The sequence below is a fragment of the Paroedura picta genome, chromosome 6 (genome assembly GCF_049243985.1).
Source record: "Paroedura picta isolate Pp20150507F chromosome 6, Ppicta_v3.0, whole genome shotgun sequence".
Lineage (NCBI taxonomy): Eukaryota > Metazoa > Chordata > Lepidosauria > Squamata > Gekkonidae > Paroedura > Paroedura picta.
In genome coordinates, this window is record NC_135374.1 from 51,215,527 (window position 1) to 51,233,543 (window position 18,017).

An 18,017-nucleotide genomic window follows, 5' to 3' on the forward strand; every position below is an offset into this window, starting at 1 on the left:
TTTGTCAGCCTTTCCACTGATGGATTTCAGTATCTAAATTTATGTAAAAATGTATATTGAAATAGTCCTGGACTGTTAATCAAATCAAATTTATTGAATACAGCACTGCGGCCAGATAAAACAGAACATTGCATAGCAGAAATTACATAATCTGGGAACCAGACTAAAATATCTAAAGTTGCATGATTAAAAGGTATATCATTAAAAATTGCATAGTAAAATTCCTCTAAAATACCTTTAATTAAGCTTTGGTTCTCTTTCCCACGTGCTAAGCACATGAGCACAAAATGTGTCAACTGCTGCAGGGAAGAGCGGCTGCAGAGGTTTAACACTGGATGCTGAGGAGTGTACTGGTATGGAGATGGGAGGAGCTGAACCCAGTCACTGGACGGCCCTTCCAGTTCCCAGATGGAAATAGGATCTGAACCTCCAGGTCTATCAGTCCTCATGTGGAGGGGGAGGGGTTGTGCTCACATGGGCCCTCCTATCAGGGTGCTCCCTGCTTGTCCCTTCTGGTCTTGTCTCTATGCTGACTGTGAGATAACGGCAGCCCCATCTACCTTGGACAGAGAATAAGAGGGTCACAGTAGTGTGATCGGCACAGCTCTACTTTCCAGCTAAACCCACTGCTGGCCAACTGAGCCACAGGAAAAGAGCTGGCCACTGACTGTCATTAAACCCTATCCCTGTTATTCGGATGGCCTGTCAGTCCTCCTTGGAGTGACCCACCACCAGGACTTCACTGTGGTGAATGAGAGAATTGACTAGGTTGGGCACTCATGGACACCAGAATGTGGAGTTTTTGCCCAGTCTCAGTTGTACTTGCATGTAAACAAAATGTTCACATGCAGCTTGGCATATCAGCACTTGAAGTATTTGAATGATTGTCAGGGATGAAGTGTGCACTATCTGGGAGATTCTAAATTAGATCCCCTAAATTCTTTTAATTTGGAAAATGGGGGTATTTGGATTAAGGCTGTCAAATATGTTGGGGAAAAAATGAGTCAAAAAGCATCTTTAAGGTCAAAGATTTATTCAAGGCGTGAGCTTTTGATTGCATGTACTCTTCCTCAGACTACATGTTCATTTAGTCTAAGGAAGAATTTATGCATGTCACACCTTGAATAAATCTGTGTTGGTCTTAAAGGTGCTATCGGGCTCAAATGTTTGTTGTGCTACTTCAGACCAACATGGCTACCCACTTAAATGTGTATGGGAGAGAGTTCAACCCTTACCACATAGTGTTTCTCCTTTATAGCCGTTATTAAGTAAAAGAAATTACAGCACATGTTTAAAAAATCATTCTGGGATTAATTGCAGTGCTCTTAACAAAATGTTATGTGAAAATATTAAATTCTGAGTGATGACGTAGGTTGAGGATGGATTCAAACTGGACCATCTGTAGCTTTATTTTAACAGCACAGAATCTTTGATGTCCTTAACATGTCGCTGTGCCTCAGAGTGCGCATCCAATTCAAAGCACTATCATATTGATAGACAACCTCCTTATCTAATTCCTTCCAGCTATTGACCGGCATCACCAATGATACCAGTAGTCTCACAATTTTCAATGGAACAAGGCTGACATCCAGTGGCCAAAAAAGCAGATTCAACCACACTAATAAGTGCAGGCACATAGTACTATGTTATGTAACAGTCTCAACTAAGTGAAAACCCTCCACAAAACACTGAATAAGTTTCCAGTGGCATTGTACTGAGCAAGACTACCTATTGTATAACTCAGACTTTGCTAACATATGATGAGGAAAAAGCTATACAACATATGCATAACTTGTATTTCTACTCTGTGCAAAGTAGGAGCTTGTACATAACTTCCACATAACTTATCATTTCTTTCTAATACGAAAAGCTGTTCTTAGACACATTATTGATATTATGAAAATGAATTAAAATGTAATTCGCATTTAAGTTGAGTGTGAAATTTGTAGGAAGCTATGTATTAAATATTGTCTAAGCCAGAAGGTGGGGGGCTGTATGGCATAGCAAAGTCCAGATAGTTTCTTTTAAAATAAATGTTTGCATGTGTCTGCTAGCATTGTGAGAACTTCCATTTCATACATTTTCATTACTGAAAATTGCATTTGCATAATTGCAAATATATGTACAAGTATAAAGACTTCGCTTGAAGCAACATCTATTTATTGGATTTTTTTTAGTTGCCACTCACTCAAAGGGGCTCATGGCAACTTACAACATTAAAAACCAATAAGATAAAAAGAGTAAATGTTAAATATTAGCATTAAAATATTAACCTATGTGGCTATCATAATACCACTATTAAAACAGTCCAAACATGTGGTTACCTTCCAAAGGCCAACCTAAACAATTAAGTTTCCCATGCCCTGCAGAAGCTTAACAAGTCCAACAGGACACAGGTGTCATCTGAGAGTGAATTCCATAGGGCAGGGGGTGCAACTGAGGAGGCCCTCTCTTCCCCTAGTGACAGCTAACTGGGGCCAGGCATGAAAGAGGCCCTTAGATTACAATTGAAGGGAGTGTGTGTGGGGGGGGAGGGAGTGTTGTAACCGGAGAGACAATGCTGTAGATATGAGGTTTAAAGGTTAACATCAACACCTGGAATTTAGTTCTGGAGATAACTGGTAGCCAGTGCAGCTGCCATAAATTGGAGTAATAGTACCTGACCATGTCTGAGAATCATATGTTCTGGAATTTAAAGTATTAAAAACCCTTCTGCTTGTCTTGCAATAGACTAATATGGGAAAAGGCTAGCTACAAACTTGCTTTCAATCGTTAGGTAGGATATCATCTTGAAACACTGTTCTAAAACAGTGCTTTTAGGCTGCTTTAAGAATCATATTTTATCATTAAAAACCAGGGTAAAAGACCAAACTTTCCAAACCTATGACCTTCCAACTTGGATCTTTTTCATTAGTTTGATCTTGGTTCAGTTCACTATGGTAGTTCTAGCTGAACTGAGGCATACATTTTTCTAGCCTACGTATGTCCTACATCATACCCAATTATTTAAGGTGATACGATATCTCATTTCCAGGCTCCTCCTTAGCCAGCTTTGGTTCTCTGATCTCAGTTTCTGCCATTTTCATTTTACAGGAGCAGGGACAGTATTAAACAGTATATTCAACTTCTGTTTCCCTGACTTCTTTGGTTTATATTTAAATAAATTGGGTCCTTCAGCAATCCAGCATATGTAATTTATGTTGATGTCAGGCTATTAAGAGATTGGGCATCCTGGAAAACTCATCAATTTAGTTCACATTCTGTTTAACAGTCTCAAACTCAGAGCTGAATTTTTATCAAACAGTTCAAGCTGTTTATCAACTGCTTGAGCCTATTGGGGTTACTTTTCCACATATTCAAGCAGTGCAGTCTAATCTGCAGCATTTTGTGCATGCTTATTCACTGATATAGAGTCCTATTTCCCACACAAAATACGTTGTACATACCCATCTCTGTGTGCTACTCACTGTCCAAATGTCTAAAAAGCAAAATAATCAAATGATCAGGCAGGAATTATTAATTCTGTTATTAAAAAACAAAAGTTTCACTGTCCAGCTATTACTGCATTATCATGGTTATTATGTACATTAGGGATATACACAAAAACACATATTTTAAAAAGAATATTGAATCAGTTTGGGTATATCGAAATCACTAGCTTGGTAAAGGGATTTCCAAAAGTCTTGTAAATAAGGAAAATACATTCCAATATCTATTAAATGATTATTGCCCTATGATTACAGCCATGGTTGCTATGTTTTCAGTTAAATACTTACAGCCAGCAATAAGCTCTTTCAGTGTATTACTGTTTTATCTGTTTTGCTGGTGTGTATTTATATTTTCTCTTGCTCTGACCTTCAACCACATATATATTGTAATATTCTAGTATGCCAATTAAGGTTAATTGCAGCATAGCTGCTGGAGCTTCTCCTCTAAAGAACAACCAAGTTTCAAAAAGATTACACCCCCCTCCCTGGGGAGTTGAAATTTAATGGGCAACCAAAAGGTTACCCCCATCCTGCATTGTTTCATCTGGTGGGAAACAATAGCAAGACAATACAAGCCCAGCAGAATGTCCCAGAGAAATCTCTGCAGTGTGACTGAAGAGAATAGAATTTTTGCAAGTACAGCCCAGCAGCAGGACCAATATAGTACTGCCCAGCAGAATCAGTGCCACTGTGAATATGCCAACCCAAAAGGACTAAGTTCATATCAGAGACTCTCTAAAGAAGAAACTGAGCTGCAGAAGGAATTACTGCAGGGGCAGCTGCAGAACCACTGCAATCAATGAACGTACTAGTGCCCAGTGCCCATCAGCAAAACCCAGTGCCAGCCAACTAGTGCCTAGCAGCAGAATCCAGTGCCTCATTGTGTCAAATGCCAGCCCAATAGGGCTGGAACACAGAATCACAATCCCAGCAAGGGAGAAGGGGCTTACAAGGACAGCAGACCCAGTGAAAGACACCAGAGCAAAACAGCACCAAAACTCAATGCCAACTAGCCAGTGCCCCTGGGGGCAAAGAAGCACAATGCCGGAGAGTGAGCTTGAAAGGAAAATACAACCAGAAGACCCCTAGAGAACCAAACAGAACCAAACAAATCTCACAACAAAACCACAGAAGCTCAGAAAAAAGTCCTGAGCCTAAGCGCCTTGACTTCAGAGCATACCCAAACAGCACCCTCCCAAAAAGTTCAAGCAACTGGTTCAAGCAAAATGGCCCCAAAACATTGGAATTGAAACCTACATTGATTCGGGTTTTGTGATTCGGGTAATGCATTCCTATGGGCTGTGCAATTTTGTTTAGGAGAGCCTGAAAAAAACCCAAATCAGTATTGATTCAGGGTTTTTCCCAATAAATTGAACCAAATTGCATATCTTTAATGTGCATGTGTATTTTTGCTCTCCTACCACACACAGGACCATCACAATCCTACCAAATGTACCAGATATACAACAGACACAAAATCAAATAATAAATTTTAAAATTTACAAAAGTTAAGATTGACTAAAAGAAACAAATGAGAATTAAAATTATTAAGGCAACACAATTTTGTTTACATGGTTCAGCCTAATTTTCTTAGCAACAAGGGCAAATAGAGCAACTGTGTTAGAAATCTGATGGGTATCTGGTAACAGCAAAATCAGATTTAGATTTCATCGTGCCCCAAGCAGTAGGCAATAGTTTCTTGATGTATTTGTCTCTCAGATCATCATACAGAGGACAGTCAATAATATAATGTATAAGGTCCTCGATTACCTCCTTGCAGAGGCAATCAGATACAGGGATATTGGGAAACTGGCCACTACGAACTGCTGTCAGCCTAGTATGAAACCTCAAAAAAGGTAAGTGCCATTCTTAGTATTGATGTTAAGGTCCCTCCCACACACATATTTAAATATCAGAATGAACCAGCTATGCCCCTTGCATCCACAAAGCAAAAGAAACTACCACAGTTTCTGCACAGCTGCAAAGATGTTCTAGTTGGATAGCAGCAAAGAAATCGGAGACTCAGCTCAAGAGTGACTGCAGCTGTCACATGATAGGATCACCCACCAAACAGGTTTCCCAGAGCATCCCTACTGTGCATCCATGATGAAAATCTGTCCATGTGTGCGCAAATTATAGGTCCGTGTTAGGAGCAACATAAAAGCTGATCAGTGACATGCTAAAGCCCCATTCATTTCAAGAAAACAATCTACAGCTATGCACTGTATACAGATTAGTTTGGGAAACCTTTCTGGGAATGCTAACACATTTTTCATTATATCATGACACTATAATATTGTTAGTGCTTCTCCCCTCCCTTGGCAAGCTGTTTCAATGGTATACCTTTAATAGATATTAAAAGTCCAGCCCTATTGATTTTAATATGTTGAAAACTGGGCTGCTTTCTCCAGCTGACCTAACAGACTTTTGGCCCATTGTTTCCACCGGTCATTAACATCCAAAAGCCATGGAAGTCTGGCCCATATAGAAATATGCTCTGTTTGGCTCCCATGGTATTCGATGCCCATTACTTATAAAGTGATGCCTGTTCAGTAAAAGAGAAAATCAATGGTGTGATATATACAGGAGAAGGCAAAAAGCTTTAGAAGACTGTCAATATGTTTTAAGCATTACCACATGGCTGTGGTTTGCAATGTCAGTGCAGCGGACTGTAAGGATTTTGTTGCACTGTGTTCTTTTGCGGTTCCGTCTCAGACTGCGGAGCTTTAACAGTGACATAAAAGAAACACCAAGAACATCTGGTGGACAAAGAACTCTTTGAGATATCAGGTTGGTTTGTTCCTTTATTCTTTAATAATTGCTCCATTTCATATTCCATGTGTCTTAAAGCTGCATTTAAAGTCGAATGGGCATTTAATGCCACAACAGCAGATTGCTGAAATTATTTAATGCATATTTCATGGGACTGAAAATCAGAATGTTGGTGGCAGTGGTTGTTTTGTATAGAGAGAAGATATTAAACATGCTGAAAGTTCTGCTTTACATCAGCTATTGGAATTGTCATATCTCAAAAGTAGTTTGTAGGAGTCAATATAAATATTTACATAGACGTCCCACAGTGTGGCAATGGAAACAGAGTTACAATGCAAGGGGCAAAATCATTACAATGAGACACACTGATCTAATGTACCATTTTGGCAGTCAGTCACAGTAATCAGTTTGAGAAGAGTATTTCATTACAGCTGCACAACATTTTTTGATAGCAATTAATAGGGAATTGTAAAATGCATTTATTTAAATAAACAATTGTTATAGCCATGCATTTCCTATGTTATAGTCATGCTTTTTGCCCATTTTTAGTCATGCTCATGCCTATATGGAAATTGCTTTAATTGTACCAATATAACAATCCCATACCTTTCCTCTGAAACTGTCTCCCACACATGGGTATGTTATATAAATATTAATTGAGCTGCTCATTACTTCAGTGGACTAAGTTAATACTTCAAGGACCCAAATGCCCGTAGAGAATGCGTAAGCAAACAGATCTCATTTCTCTATCTGACACTCTCTAATTTTTCTATGAAGCTTGCATTTTATGTCCTAGGCACCTCAGAAAAACAATCTGTATAGCTACTATTGTTCCTGCTTTCAGTTTCGGCAGGGGTTATGACAGAAGGTTAAGTTTGGTTATCTTCTTATCACTAGCAACACTGTAATCACTTGGGGGGGGGCTGCAAAATGGAGCTCTTCCACCAGGTCTATGGTTGAGGCCAGGGTGAAGAGAAGATCTATGCCAGCCCCAAAGGAGGAGTACTCCACCATGCTCCATCTGTGGTGGTCAGCTATTCTGCTGTTCCCCCAGTAGGGGTAGGTGGGGGGTTGGTTGCCACAGCGTTTTCTTAGTAGATTGTAATTTAACTATCGGTTTTTAAGGGGATTATGTTTACATCTGTAATCCCGTACAAGCCAGCTCTGCAATAAATTCAAGTCATCATCATTACAAAGTTAACTTGCATGCAGCCAACTCACTCCCTACCTGATGGACCATCCCTTGGGGTATGCCACCAATAGGGAGAGAGCACTCTGCCAATGAGGGCCAATCAGATCAAATTGCATTCTGCCAATGAGGGACAATCAGGTCAAATTGCGTGCAAACAGCCAGGAAAAGCCTCTACTCAGGGAATGTTTACCCATAAGTAAGTCATGGCCTTCAGCCAGGATAGTTTAGTCCCAATCAGGAGGGCCCCCAGTCCTGAAAGTTTAGCCCCAGCCAGGAAAAGCTAATAAGGAGTCAGCTCTCCAACTCAATTACCTGCCAGTTTCAGAAGTTTGTTGGGTGGAAGAAGAGCTGGCCTCAGAGCATGCTTTGCTGACAGCAAATTGCCCTGGCCTTCTTCAATTTGGAGAACATAGGGGGGAGCAAGATACCTCCTGGCACAGCAACTGCATGCCTTCTCAAGCGGGGTGCTGTGGAAGGCCCAGAAACAGCCTGCTGCCAGCCGGCTGAGACACAGGGCATCCAGGAAAAGCCTCTGCCCTGGGAATGTTTACTCATGAGTGAGAGCCAATCAGTTCAAATTACACTTTGCTAATGAGGGCCAATCAGTTCAAATCACCCTCTGCCAATGCAGTAGAATCAGGTCAAATTGAGTGCAATTGAGTGCAACAAGCTTCTACCCTGGAAATGTTTACTCATGAGTAAGTCATGGGCCTCAGCCAGGATAACCTAATGAGGGGTCTGCTCTTCCCTTCCAACTTCCTGCCAATGTCAAAAGTTTACTGGGTAGAAGAGGAGTTGCTCTGCTGCTAGTAAGTTCCCCTGGACTCTTGGCGTCTTTCAACCTGGAGGACATGGGGGGAGGGGAGGTGAGCTGCTTTCTGATGCAGCCTCTGTGTACCATTTGAAGGAAGAGCTATGAGAGTCCCAGAAATGTCTCCTTGCCAGCCCTCTGGGACTCAGGGCAGACAAGAAAAGCCTCTGCCCTGGGAATGTTTACTTGTGAGTAAGTCATGTGAGGCTTGCAATTTGTACTCTGAAAAGGGAGGATTGCTTTTGAGGTAACCATTGCAGGCTATTACAGCAGGGAAGATAATGCTGATGTGGGTGGGACTGAGAAGATGTAGCCTTTCCCTTTCCATATGGACACCACCTTGATATGGCTGTGGTCTTTTCAAGACCATCACAACAAAGCAAATTTGAAACCAATGGCATGGAAGATGGATAAACTGTAGAGGGGCCACAGAAGCACAATGAAGCCATGGGGGCATGTGGAAGAGGGAGGGTGAGAGACACTGTTTCCCAGTACTACCTTCCCAATAGAATAGTTGGTTTATTATCCTGCTTTTCACTGCCCAAAGGAGTCTCGGAATGGCTTACAATAGACATCCCTTCCTATCCCCACAAGACTTCCTGTGAGGTAGGTGTGGCTGAGAGAACTCTGAGAGAAACTGCCCTGTGAGAATGGTTTCTAACAGGACTGTGACTAGCCCAAGGTTGCCAAGCATGTGGAGGAGCAGGGAATCAAATCCAGCTTGCCACATTGGAAACAGCTGCTCTTAACCAGTGAACCAAGATGTTCAAATTGGTATTGCCTTAAAGAGATGTAGCTAGAGCACAGGCAGAAGAAGCAGGATGATGTGAGTCATTTTTTACTTGCTCATTGACGGTTATGGAATTCTTTTCCTTTAAATTTGTACCTTCTGATCAATGGCTTCTCAGGGCAATCCAAGGAGGGAGACACTCAGGTATTTCCTACATGGAGAGGTGATTGTGTACTTCATAATGTTTGCAAGTTCAGAAGAAAGGAATATTGTTTTCTGTGTGTGTGTGAAGAGAGAGTAAAACAGCCCTCTGTCCTCATCCCAAGCAGCCCTTTCCTGCAGGGGAATTGATCTCTGCAGTCTGGAGAGGAGCTTTCATTCTGTGGGTTCCCCAGGTCCCTCCTGGAGGCTGGCACCCCTGACGACTCATAGGGTACTGGCCTTCAGCTGGGACCTGGAGATCCCACTTCTTGGGTTTCTCAAAGCCTGAAGAATATTTCAGGGGTCTCTCAATGGCAAAAAAAAGTTGAGAAAAGCTTGCAGTAATTGAGAAACCCTCTATAACAGGGGTCCTCAACCCCCGGTCTGCGGCCCGGTATCGGGCCGCCAGCGGCCACGCCTGCCCTCCCCCCCACCCCGCAGAAAGAGGGAGGGAAGAGGCAGGCACGGTCGCTGGCACGCCAGCGACACAAACGCGCACGCGCGGAGCTGCCGTGCATGCGTGTTTGCGCCCCCTGCTGGTGAAAACGCGCATGCGCGGCAGCTCCGTGTGTGCACGTTAGCGCCACCTAGTGGCGAAGACGCACATGCGCAGCGACTGCGCGTGCACGTTTACATGCAGCTGCGGTGGCCGGGCCGCCGGCTCTCTCCCACCCTCGGAGGCGGTCCCCGACTACAAGAAGGTTGGGGACTGCTGCTCTATATGGTACCTCCCTGTAGTTTAGAATATAGCTATTATAAATCCCCTTTCTTTTCTTCTTCTGCATAAATAGGTATGTTGTTGACAGTGTATCAGTTTTATTGCATTGGTTTTGTAAGTTGTGTTTTCTTTTTTGTAATGGGAACCTGGTGTCTCTTCCAACAACACTAAGGCTTAAAAAAAATTTTTTTGTTAAACCCAGTCATAGCCCTAAGATGCAAAAGAAAGCCAATGATCATAAGAGCCAATGCAAAATAAGTACAATAAATAGAAAACGGAAACAGAAGTGACCAAATTAGGTTAAAATAGAAACTGTAATAATCATGGGGTGGATCCCATGGTCAGCTTTTTTGTATGCAAAAATATGCTTGCAACAAATGAAAGTGATTATATTTCCTGCTGCCTTTTCTATTTGCACAAGAAGCAGCATGAAGTGTTTATTTTGATACTATTTTGCAAGCAAAAAAATCATGGAAACTTTCTATGCATTTCATTGAGCTGTATGCACTTGATTTTGTTAAATGGATACTGAAGTTCAATGTTATTACTGCAGCTCTGCATGAACAGAACTAGCTTAAAAATATTTTTCTTTCCACTCATGCAACGCTAGATCCCCCCAGTATAACAATGATTGGTGCTCACAATTCACATTTCCTAACTTCACAGGCATTTTAGAAGTCTTTTGGAAGTCTGAACAGAAGTGTCAAAAGAGTCAGGCAAATGATTAAGAGCTATTAAATCTTGACAACTTAAACAAAGATAGTAATTTATGGTAGCATCTGAATTTTTAAAATATTTTTATTATACACATCTCTCCTTAGCTTAATGGATCTGTGCATTTTAATAACAGTTTGTGGAGCTCCCTGCCAATGTTGCATCATTCTGCAATACATTTAAATATCGATCTATTCAGAAATGGGCACTTAGGAAACTGAAAGTGAAGCTTCATATATCTTACGAAGTATTGACTTTTTAAAGTCACTATGCATGTGCTTTTTAAGGACATGTTGATTTTTAATAAGTGCACAATGGAGAACTTTATTTGCATTCAAGGTGGATGGTTCGTCAGTTTACAAATGTGTTACTTTTGAGAAATGCTACCTGCGGTCAAAGTGTTGGATCTTGGTACTTTGGTATGCTAATGAATATTAACATACTAGCAAGTGAACCAGGCTGCTATACCTCTTAGATCAGAGGTTCTCAACCTTCCTAATGCTGCGACCCTTTAATACAGTTCCTCATCTTGTGGTGACCCCCAAACATAAAATTATGCAAGTGTTCTTTCACAGAAATTAAACTGAAACTGGCCAACGACATGGAGATCCATTGTTCATGATTGTATATAAATTGTTTCCCCCCCCCCCGGGGGTTTCTCAGTTCAGCTCTGCCTCTTGTCCCACCATGCCGATCTCGCTCTTTTCTGTGGCTCCAGACAGACGTCTCTGTCTCAGTCTACCCCACAAGGCTGTTGTGTGGATGGCACCCCCCCCCCGGCCAAGCTGCTTGCCCTGCCGCGACCCCTGTGAAAGGGTCATTCGACCCCCAAGGGGTCCCAATCCCCAGGTTGAGAACCACTGTCTTCGATCAATCTTACTGTTTGTTCAACTCACTAAGTTATATGCACATTGGAATGGATATAAAAATGATACAAGGCAGGAATCTTGATGCAGGAAATTCTGAAGAATCAATGCCTCAGCTGTTTGCTAAATCTTCATAATCTTACCACAGAGGGGGGGGGGGAGCCAGAACAGATCAGCACCCAATCACCGACTTCAAATGTTAGAGAATAGTTTATAGAAAATGTGACTATTTCTGTTAGACAAAATTCAGGATACTGATTTTAGAATCTAGCGCAGCCTGCATAGTGATATAGAAGTTACTTGGTTCAGGTAACCAGCCAGCATGATGTAGCAGTTAAGAGCGGCAACCTCTAATCTGGTGATACTGGGTTTGATTCCCTGCTCTTCCACATGCAGCCAGCTGGGTGACCTTGGGCTTGTTACAGCCCTAATACTGCTAATCTGACAAGTCCTATCAGGGCTCTCTCAGCCCCACTAACTTCACAGGGTGTCTGTTGTGGGGAGAAGAAGGGAAGACAATTGTAAGCTGCTTTGAAACTTTGAGCAGTGAAAAGCAGGGTATAAAAGCCAACTTTTCTTCTAAAACAAAAGCTGTAGAAATGTATAATGACTTCTAAAACATCTTCAAGAAATCATCCCTATAACATATGCTACAGCAATGCATTTGGAATACCATGGAAGGATGAAAAACCTGATTAAAAATGATAATTGTTTTTAATTTTTATCATTTGATAAATTGATAAAGACCTAACTGAGGCCTAATCCCCCCCAAGGGTTAGCATGAATATTAGAAGGCCGAGGTTAGCTTGCAGGTGTTTGTGAATTCAATCTTCCTGCAACTACCATCCTTGCCTCATTTAAGGCCAGACAGGAAAATGTGGTCATTGGACAAATCAGGAGAACCTGTGCTCAGTTGTATAACCAGATGAGAGGGAAGAATTAGGAGCAGTTCCCAATATCCTCTGGAAAGTTACTGGGATGAAGAGCTTTGGTTGGACTTGAGAGATCACCTGATGACCGAGGGCAAAATGCTATAAATATTTAAGTATTCAAGTATTTAAAAGGATAGAGCAATGCTCACACTATGCTAGTGTGCTTAGGTATGTTTCATCACGATAGACTGCAACATATGGGATGCTTTTATGCTACTACTTGGATTGTATACTGCAAGGGAGTGGCCATCTAATACTAAAGTATTTAGTGTATTAAATATAATGTTAAGCTTCTTTGTTTTCATGTTACTGAGCTAATGAGATTATACTGTATAGTCAATTATTTTAATAATTTTATAAACCTTTATACATTTTTATGTCCCGATTTTCTTTTGTGCATCAATCCTCAAGGACCTCCAGGCCTAGGAAGTTGTTCAGGGGTTCCAGACAGGGGACCAATAGCAATACCCCAGGGGGAAACAGCCAGGGTCTCTGAAACAAGCATTTAACAGCTTAAAGTAAAATAGTTCTCAGGCTAAAACCTCTATCAAATGATATGGAAATAACAACCTCCTAATCAAAAGCCTGAATACAAAGTGCTACTTGAAGTCAGTTTCTAAAAGATAATCACACAGGCACCAAGGAAGTCAACATGGTATAGTGGTTAAGAGCAGTTGGCTCTCATCTGGATTCCCCACTGCTGCACTGAGTGACCTTAGGCCTGTCACAGTTCTCTCCAAATTCTCTCAGCCCCACGTACCTCACAAGGTGCCTGTTGTGGGGAGGGGAAGACAAGGTGATTGTGACTCACTTAGAGACTTCTCAGAGTAGAGAAAAGTAGGGTATAAAAACCCTTTTCACCAGATGAGCTTCAAGAGTATCCCATAGGTGAGGGTAGGTACTACCTCCAAATATGCTGTATTTCTGGTGGCCAACTATATCACTTCAGTGAAACACAGGGTGAGCCAGTCCTAATCTAACTTCAAGTGAGATCCAAGGGGCAGATAGCAGGCAAAGAAGTAAAGATCCAGAGCGGTGAAATCCAAGAAGTACTTGATTTATTCAAAACCAAGGATGAGCCAAAACAGGGTTCCAGACTTTTAACCTCCATTTTCCATAGACTTCCTCAGCGGCTAGTTGACACAAAATGTTTAATAAACTAATTTATAATTTATAATATAATCAACCATAGTAATATTTTTCAAAGATGTACTGTAATAATGTCAAACAGACAATAAATAAATGACTTCCCACCTTCTGAAATGGTATGCTCTCAATTTCAATAATATTTGTATCCAATCAAGGTAATTCTCTTTCTATAATGTACAAACATAAAAAAAAATAATACTAACTATATTCTTTCTATAATTCAAACTTATAATATACATAGACCAATGGTTCATTGTGGAGGTTACTTTTTAGCCTGGAGAAGAGACGACTGAGAGGGGATCTGATAACCATCTTCAAGTATTTAAAAGGGTGCCATATGGAGGATGGAGCAGAATTGTTCTCTCTTGCCCTGGAGGGACAGACCAGAACCAATGGGATGAAATTAATTCAAAAGAAATTCCGTCTAAACATCCAGAAGAAGTTCCTGATAGAGCAATTTCTCAGTGGAACAGGCTTCCTTGAGAGGTGGTGGGTTCTTCATCTTTGGAAATTTTTAAACAGAGGCCATCTGATGGAGAGGCTGATGCTTTGAAAGTTCAAGGGGGTGACAAATTACAGTGGATGAGCAATAGGGTTGTGAGTGTCTTGCATAGTGCAGGGGGTTGGACTAGATGACCCAGGAAATCCTTTCCAAGTATTATTCTATGATTCTAGCTAGCCCTCAAGGGCTTAGAGCTTAGTCATGGAAAATGTACCTGTTTGCTAAAGGACAGGTGTTTGTTGCCAAGGGATCTTAAAGGGAAATGCTCATAAGAAACAGAAGTTCCAATTCATGTTGAGCCCAGTGGCAGCTAGAGTTTCAAGTGTGAAAATATAGGAATGCTCTCTGCATAACAGAGTGTAATATCTATCCTGTGATGTGGAAGAAAGGACAACTTCTCAATTCCAAAGAACCTAAGGTCGTCAGGAATATGGTGATGAGTTTCATAGTATGGACGAGAAGACATGATGAGTGTCATACCATGGACGAGAATGCTGGAAGGGAAGGGAGCATGTGAAGGGTGGGCACTACTCAAACAAGAGCTATTGCATGCTCAATCAATGACTATCCCAGAAAGACTAAAACACTGCAGGAGCTCTAAGAAGCCTATTTGGATGAACAGAGAACTTCAAGAGGAACTAAGAAAGAAAAGGAAAATGTTCAGGAAATGGAGGGAAGGACAGAGCTCTAAAGAAGAGTACCTACAGGTTACTAGGTGCTGTAGATCAATCATCAGAAAGGCCAAAGCTGAGAGTGAGCTAAGATTGGCCAGGGAAGCCCATTGTAACAAGAAAAGATTTTTCAGTTATGCGAGGAGCAAATGTAAAGTAAAGGAGGCAATAGGCCCACTGTTGGGTGCGGATGGACAAACTCTAACAGAAGATGCAGAGAAAGCAGAAAGGCTTAGTGCCTATTTTACATCTGTTTTTTCTCACAGGTCAAAGGGTTTAGGCACATCTAGAGATCACAGTAGCCAAAGGATAGTGTCTGGGTGGCAGGTTGACATGGATAGAGAGGTTGTTGAGAGGCTTTTAGCTGCACTGGATGAGTTCAAATCCCTTTGGCCGGATGAAATGCACCTGAGAGTGCTCAAAGAACTTTCCAGAGAACTTGCACAGTCCTTGTCCATCATCTTCGGGACTTCTTTAAGGACTGGAGATGTCCCGGAAGACTGGAAGAGAGCAAACGTTATTCTGATCTTCAAAAAAGGGAGGAAGGAAACTACAGACCAGTGAGTCTGACCAACCTGGTTTCCTTTTTTGACCAAGTAACAGGTTTGCTGGATCGTGGAAATTCGGTTGATGTCATTTACTTGGATTTTAGTAATGCTTTTGACAAGGTTCCCCATGATGTTCTGCTGGATAAGTTGAAGGACTGCAATCTGGATTTTCAGATAGTTAGGTGGATAGGGAATTGGTGAGAACCGCACTCAAAGAGTTGTTGTCAATGGTGTTTCATCAGACTGGAGAGAGGTGAGTAGCGGGGTACCTCAGGGCTCGGTGCTCGGCCCGGTACTTTTTAACATATTTATTAATGATCTAGATGACAGGGTGGAAGGACTACTCCTCAAGTTTGCAGATGACACCAAATTGGGAGGACTGGCAAATACTCCGGAAGATAGAGACAGAGTTCAACGAGATCTGAACACAATGGAAAAATGGACAAATGAGAACAAGATGCAGTTTAATAAAGATAAGTTCTGCATCTGGGTCAGAAAAATTAAAAGCATGCCTACTGGATGGGGGATACGCTTCTAGGTAACACTGTGTGTGAACGAGACCTTGGGGTACTTGTGGATTGTAAACTAAACATGAGCAGGCAGTGTGATGCAGCAGTAAAAAAGGTGAATGCCATTTTGGGCTGTATCAACAGGGGCATCACATCAAAATCACAAGATGTCATAGTCCCATTGTATACGGCACTGGTCAGACCACACCTGGAGTACTGTGTGCAGTTCTGGAGGCCTCACTTCAAGAAGGACGTAGATAAAATTGAAAGGGTACAGAGGAGAGCAATGAAGATGATCTGGGGCCAAGGGACCAAGCCCTGTGAAGATAGGTTGAGGGGAATGTTCAGCCTGGAGAAAAGGAGGTTGAGAGGGGACATGATAGCCCTCTTTAAGTATTTGAAAGGTTGTCACTTGGAGGAGGGCAGGATGCTGTTTCTGCTGGCTGCAGAGGAGAGGACACGCAGTAATGGGTTTAAACTTCAAGTACAACGATATAGGCTAGATATCAGGAAAAAAATTTCACAGTCAGAGTAGTTCAGCAGTGGAATAGGCTGCCTAAGGAGGTGGTGAGCTCCCCCTCACTGACAGTCTTCAAGCAAAGGTTGGATGCACACTTTTCTTGGATGCTTTAGGATGCTTAGGGCTGATCCTGCGTAGAGCAGGGGGTTGGACTAGATGGCCTGTATGGCCCCTTCCAACTCTATGATTCTATGATTCTATAGTGCATCGTAAGAGGGGTGTCTCTAATCCCAAATCTTAATCAGCTAAGATGCTCAAGAATCCTCTCTTTAAGACAGCAGGTAGACATGCCTAAGTAAAGAAAATTACAGGGACATAAAATACCATAAATGAGATTTTTCAATAAACAGTAAACATATTGACCCTTATGACAAAGCCATTAACAGGGTTAATAAAACAATATATTATGAACATCATCTAGCATGCTCTACAATTATTAATAAGTTACTTTATTAAACATTATTTTATAAATTACTTTATTAAACATTACTTTATTAAACATTTTGTGTTGATTTAGGAACTAGCCACTGAGGAAGTCTGTGGAATATAGAATCTGGAACCCTGTTTTGGCTCATTCTTGTCCTGAATAAATCAAGTACATCTTGGAATTCACATATCTGGATCTTTACTTCTTTGCCTGCTACCTGGCCTTTGGATCTCACTCACAACCTGTATCACTTCAGCAGGGAGAAACAAAGTGAGCAAGAGTTGTGAGGAGACTTAATAGTATGCTGTGAGGACAATTAATAGTATGGGAGGAGTTATTAAGTCTTAATACTGTTAACACCTGTGAATCAATTAGCAAAGTAGGGGACATACTATAACTTAGGGGAAGATATTCCTACTAGAAACACTTCTGCCTTACATGTATTCAGCTTTCATTCTTCTTCACTCAGTCCATAATTGATATTGTCAAAGCATTGATCTATAATCTCAATTGCTCCAACAAGATGGATTTTATAAAAAAAAGCACAGAGAACCAGAAATGATCAACAGAGTTATTCTCTCCTTATCTAGCTCTAGATGTAGGCTTTTACATGTGGTTGTCACAGGGATTTACAACCATACAACAGATGCAATTTCCCCATGGCAACTCAAGTTTGAAGTATGCAAGGGCTGAATTTGGGCTGGGACCATGCCTTCTCCAGTGCACCATTTTCTTGACCTTTAACAGCCGCAGGAACTTTATTCACCCCATCATGCGCTGCAAGTTCAATAATTGCCATCATATGCTGCTTCCAGGCAGGGCAAATAATTTCAGTGCAGCTCCTGAATTGAGTCGCCACAGGGAACTGGAAGGTGGTATTCTTTGCTGCATCTACAAGTTAAACACATGTAGATTGGGCTAAAGCTGGGTTTCGTCCTATACCTCCTTCTGAACCTGACTGGTCAACTGGCTTGTCTAGACCTTTTCTGTGTGTATTGAAAAGGCAGAAGTGCACTGCTCGATTCACTATGCCTGTGACCTAAGCAAAATGCTGGATCTTTCAATTTGAATGAGCTCTAACTTCATTATTGAAGTCTGGAATAATTAGTTGAAAACTGGAATTCAATTTAATCTAAAGGATGGCTATTATAATCCTTTACCTCACCTATAGCTTTCCAAGGCTTTTAGCCTCTTGACAAGCAATCTGTCAAAGGAGGAATGTTGAGTGCATTCATTTTTGACTTCCATTCTTCTCTTACAGCAGCTC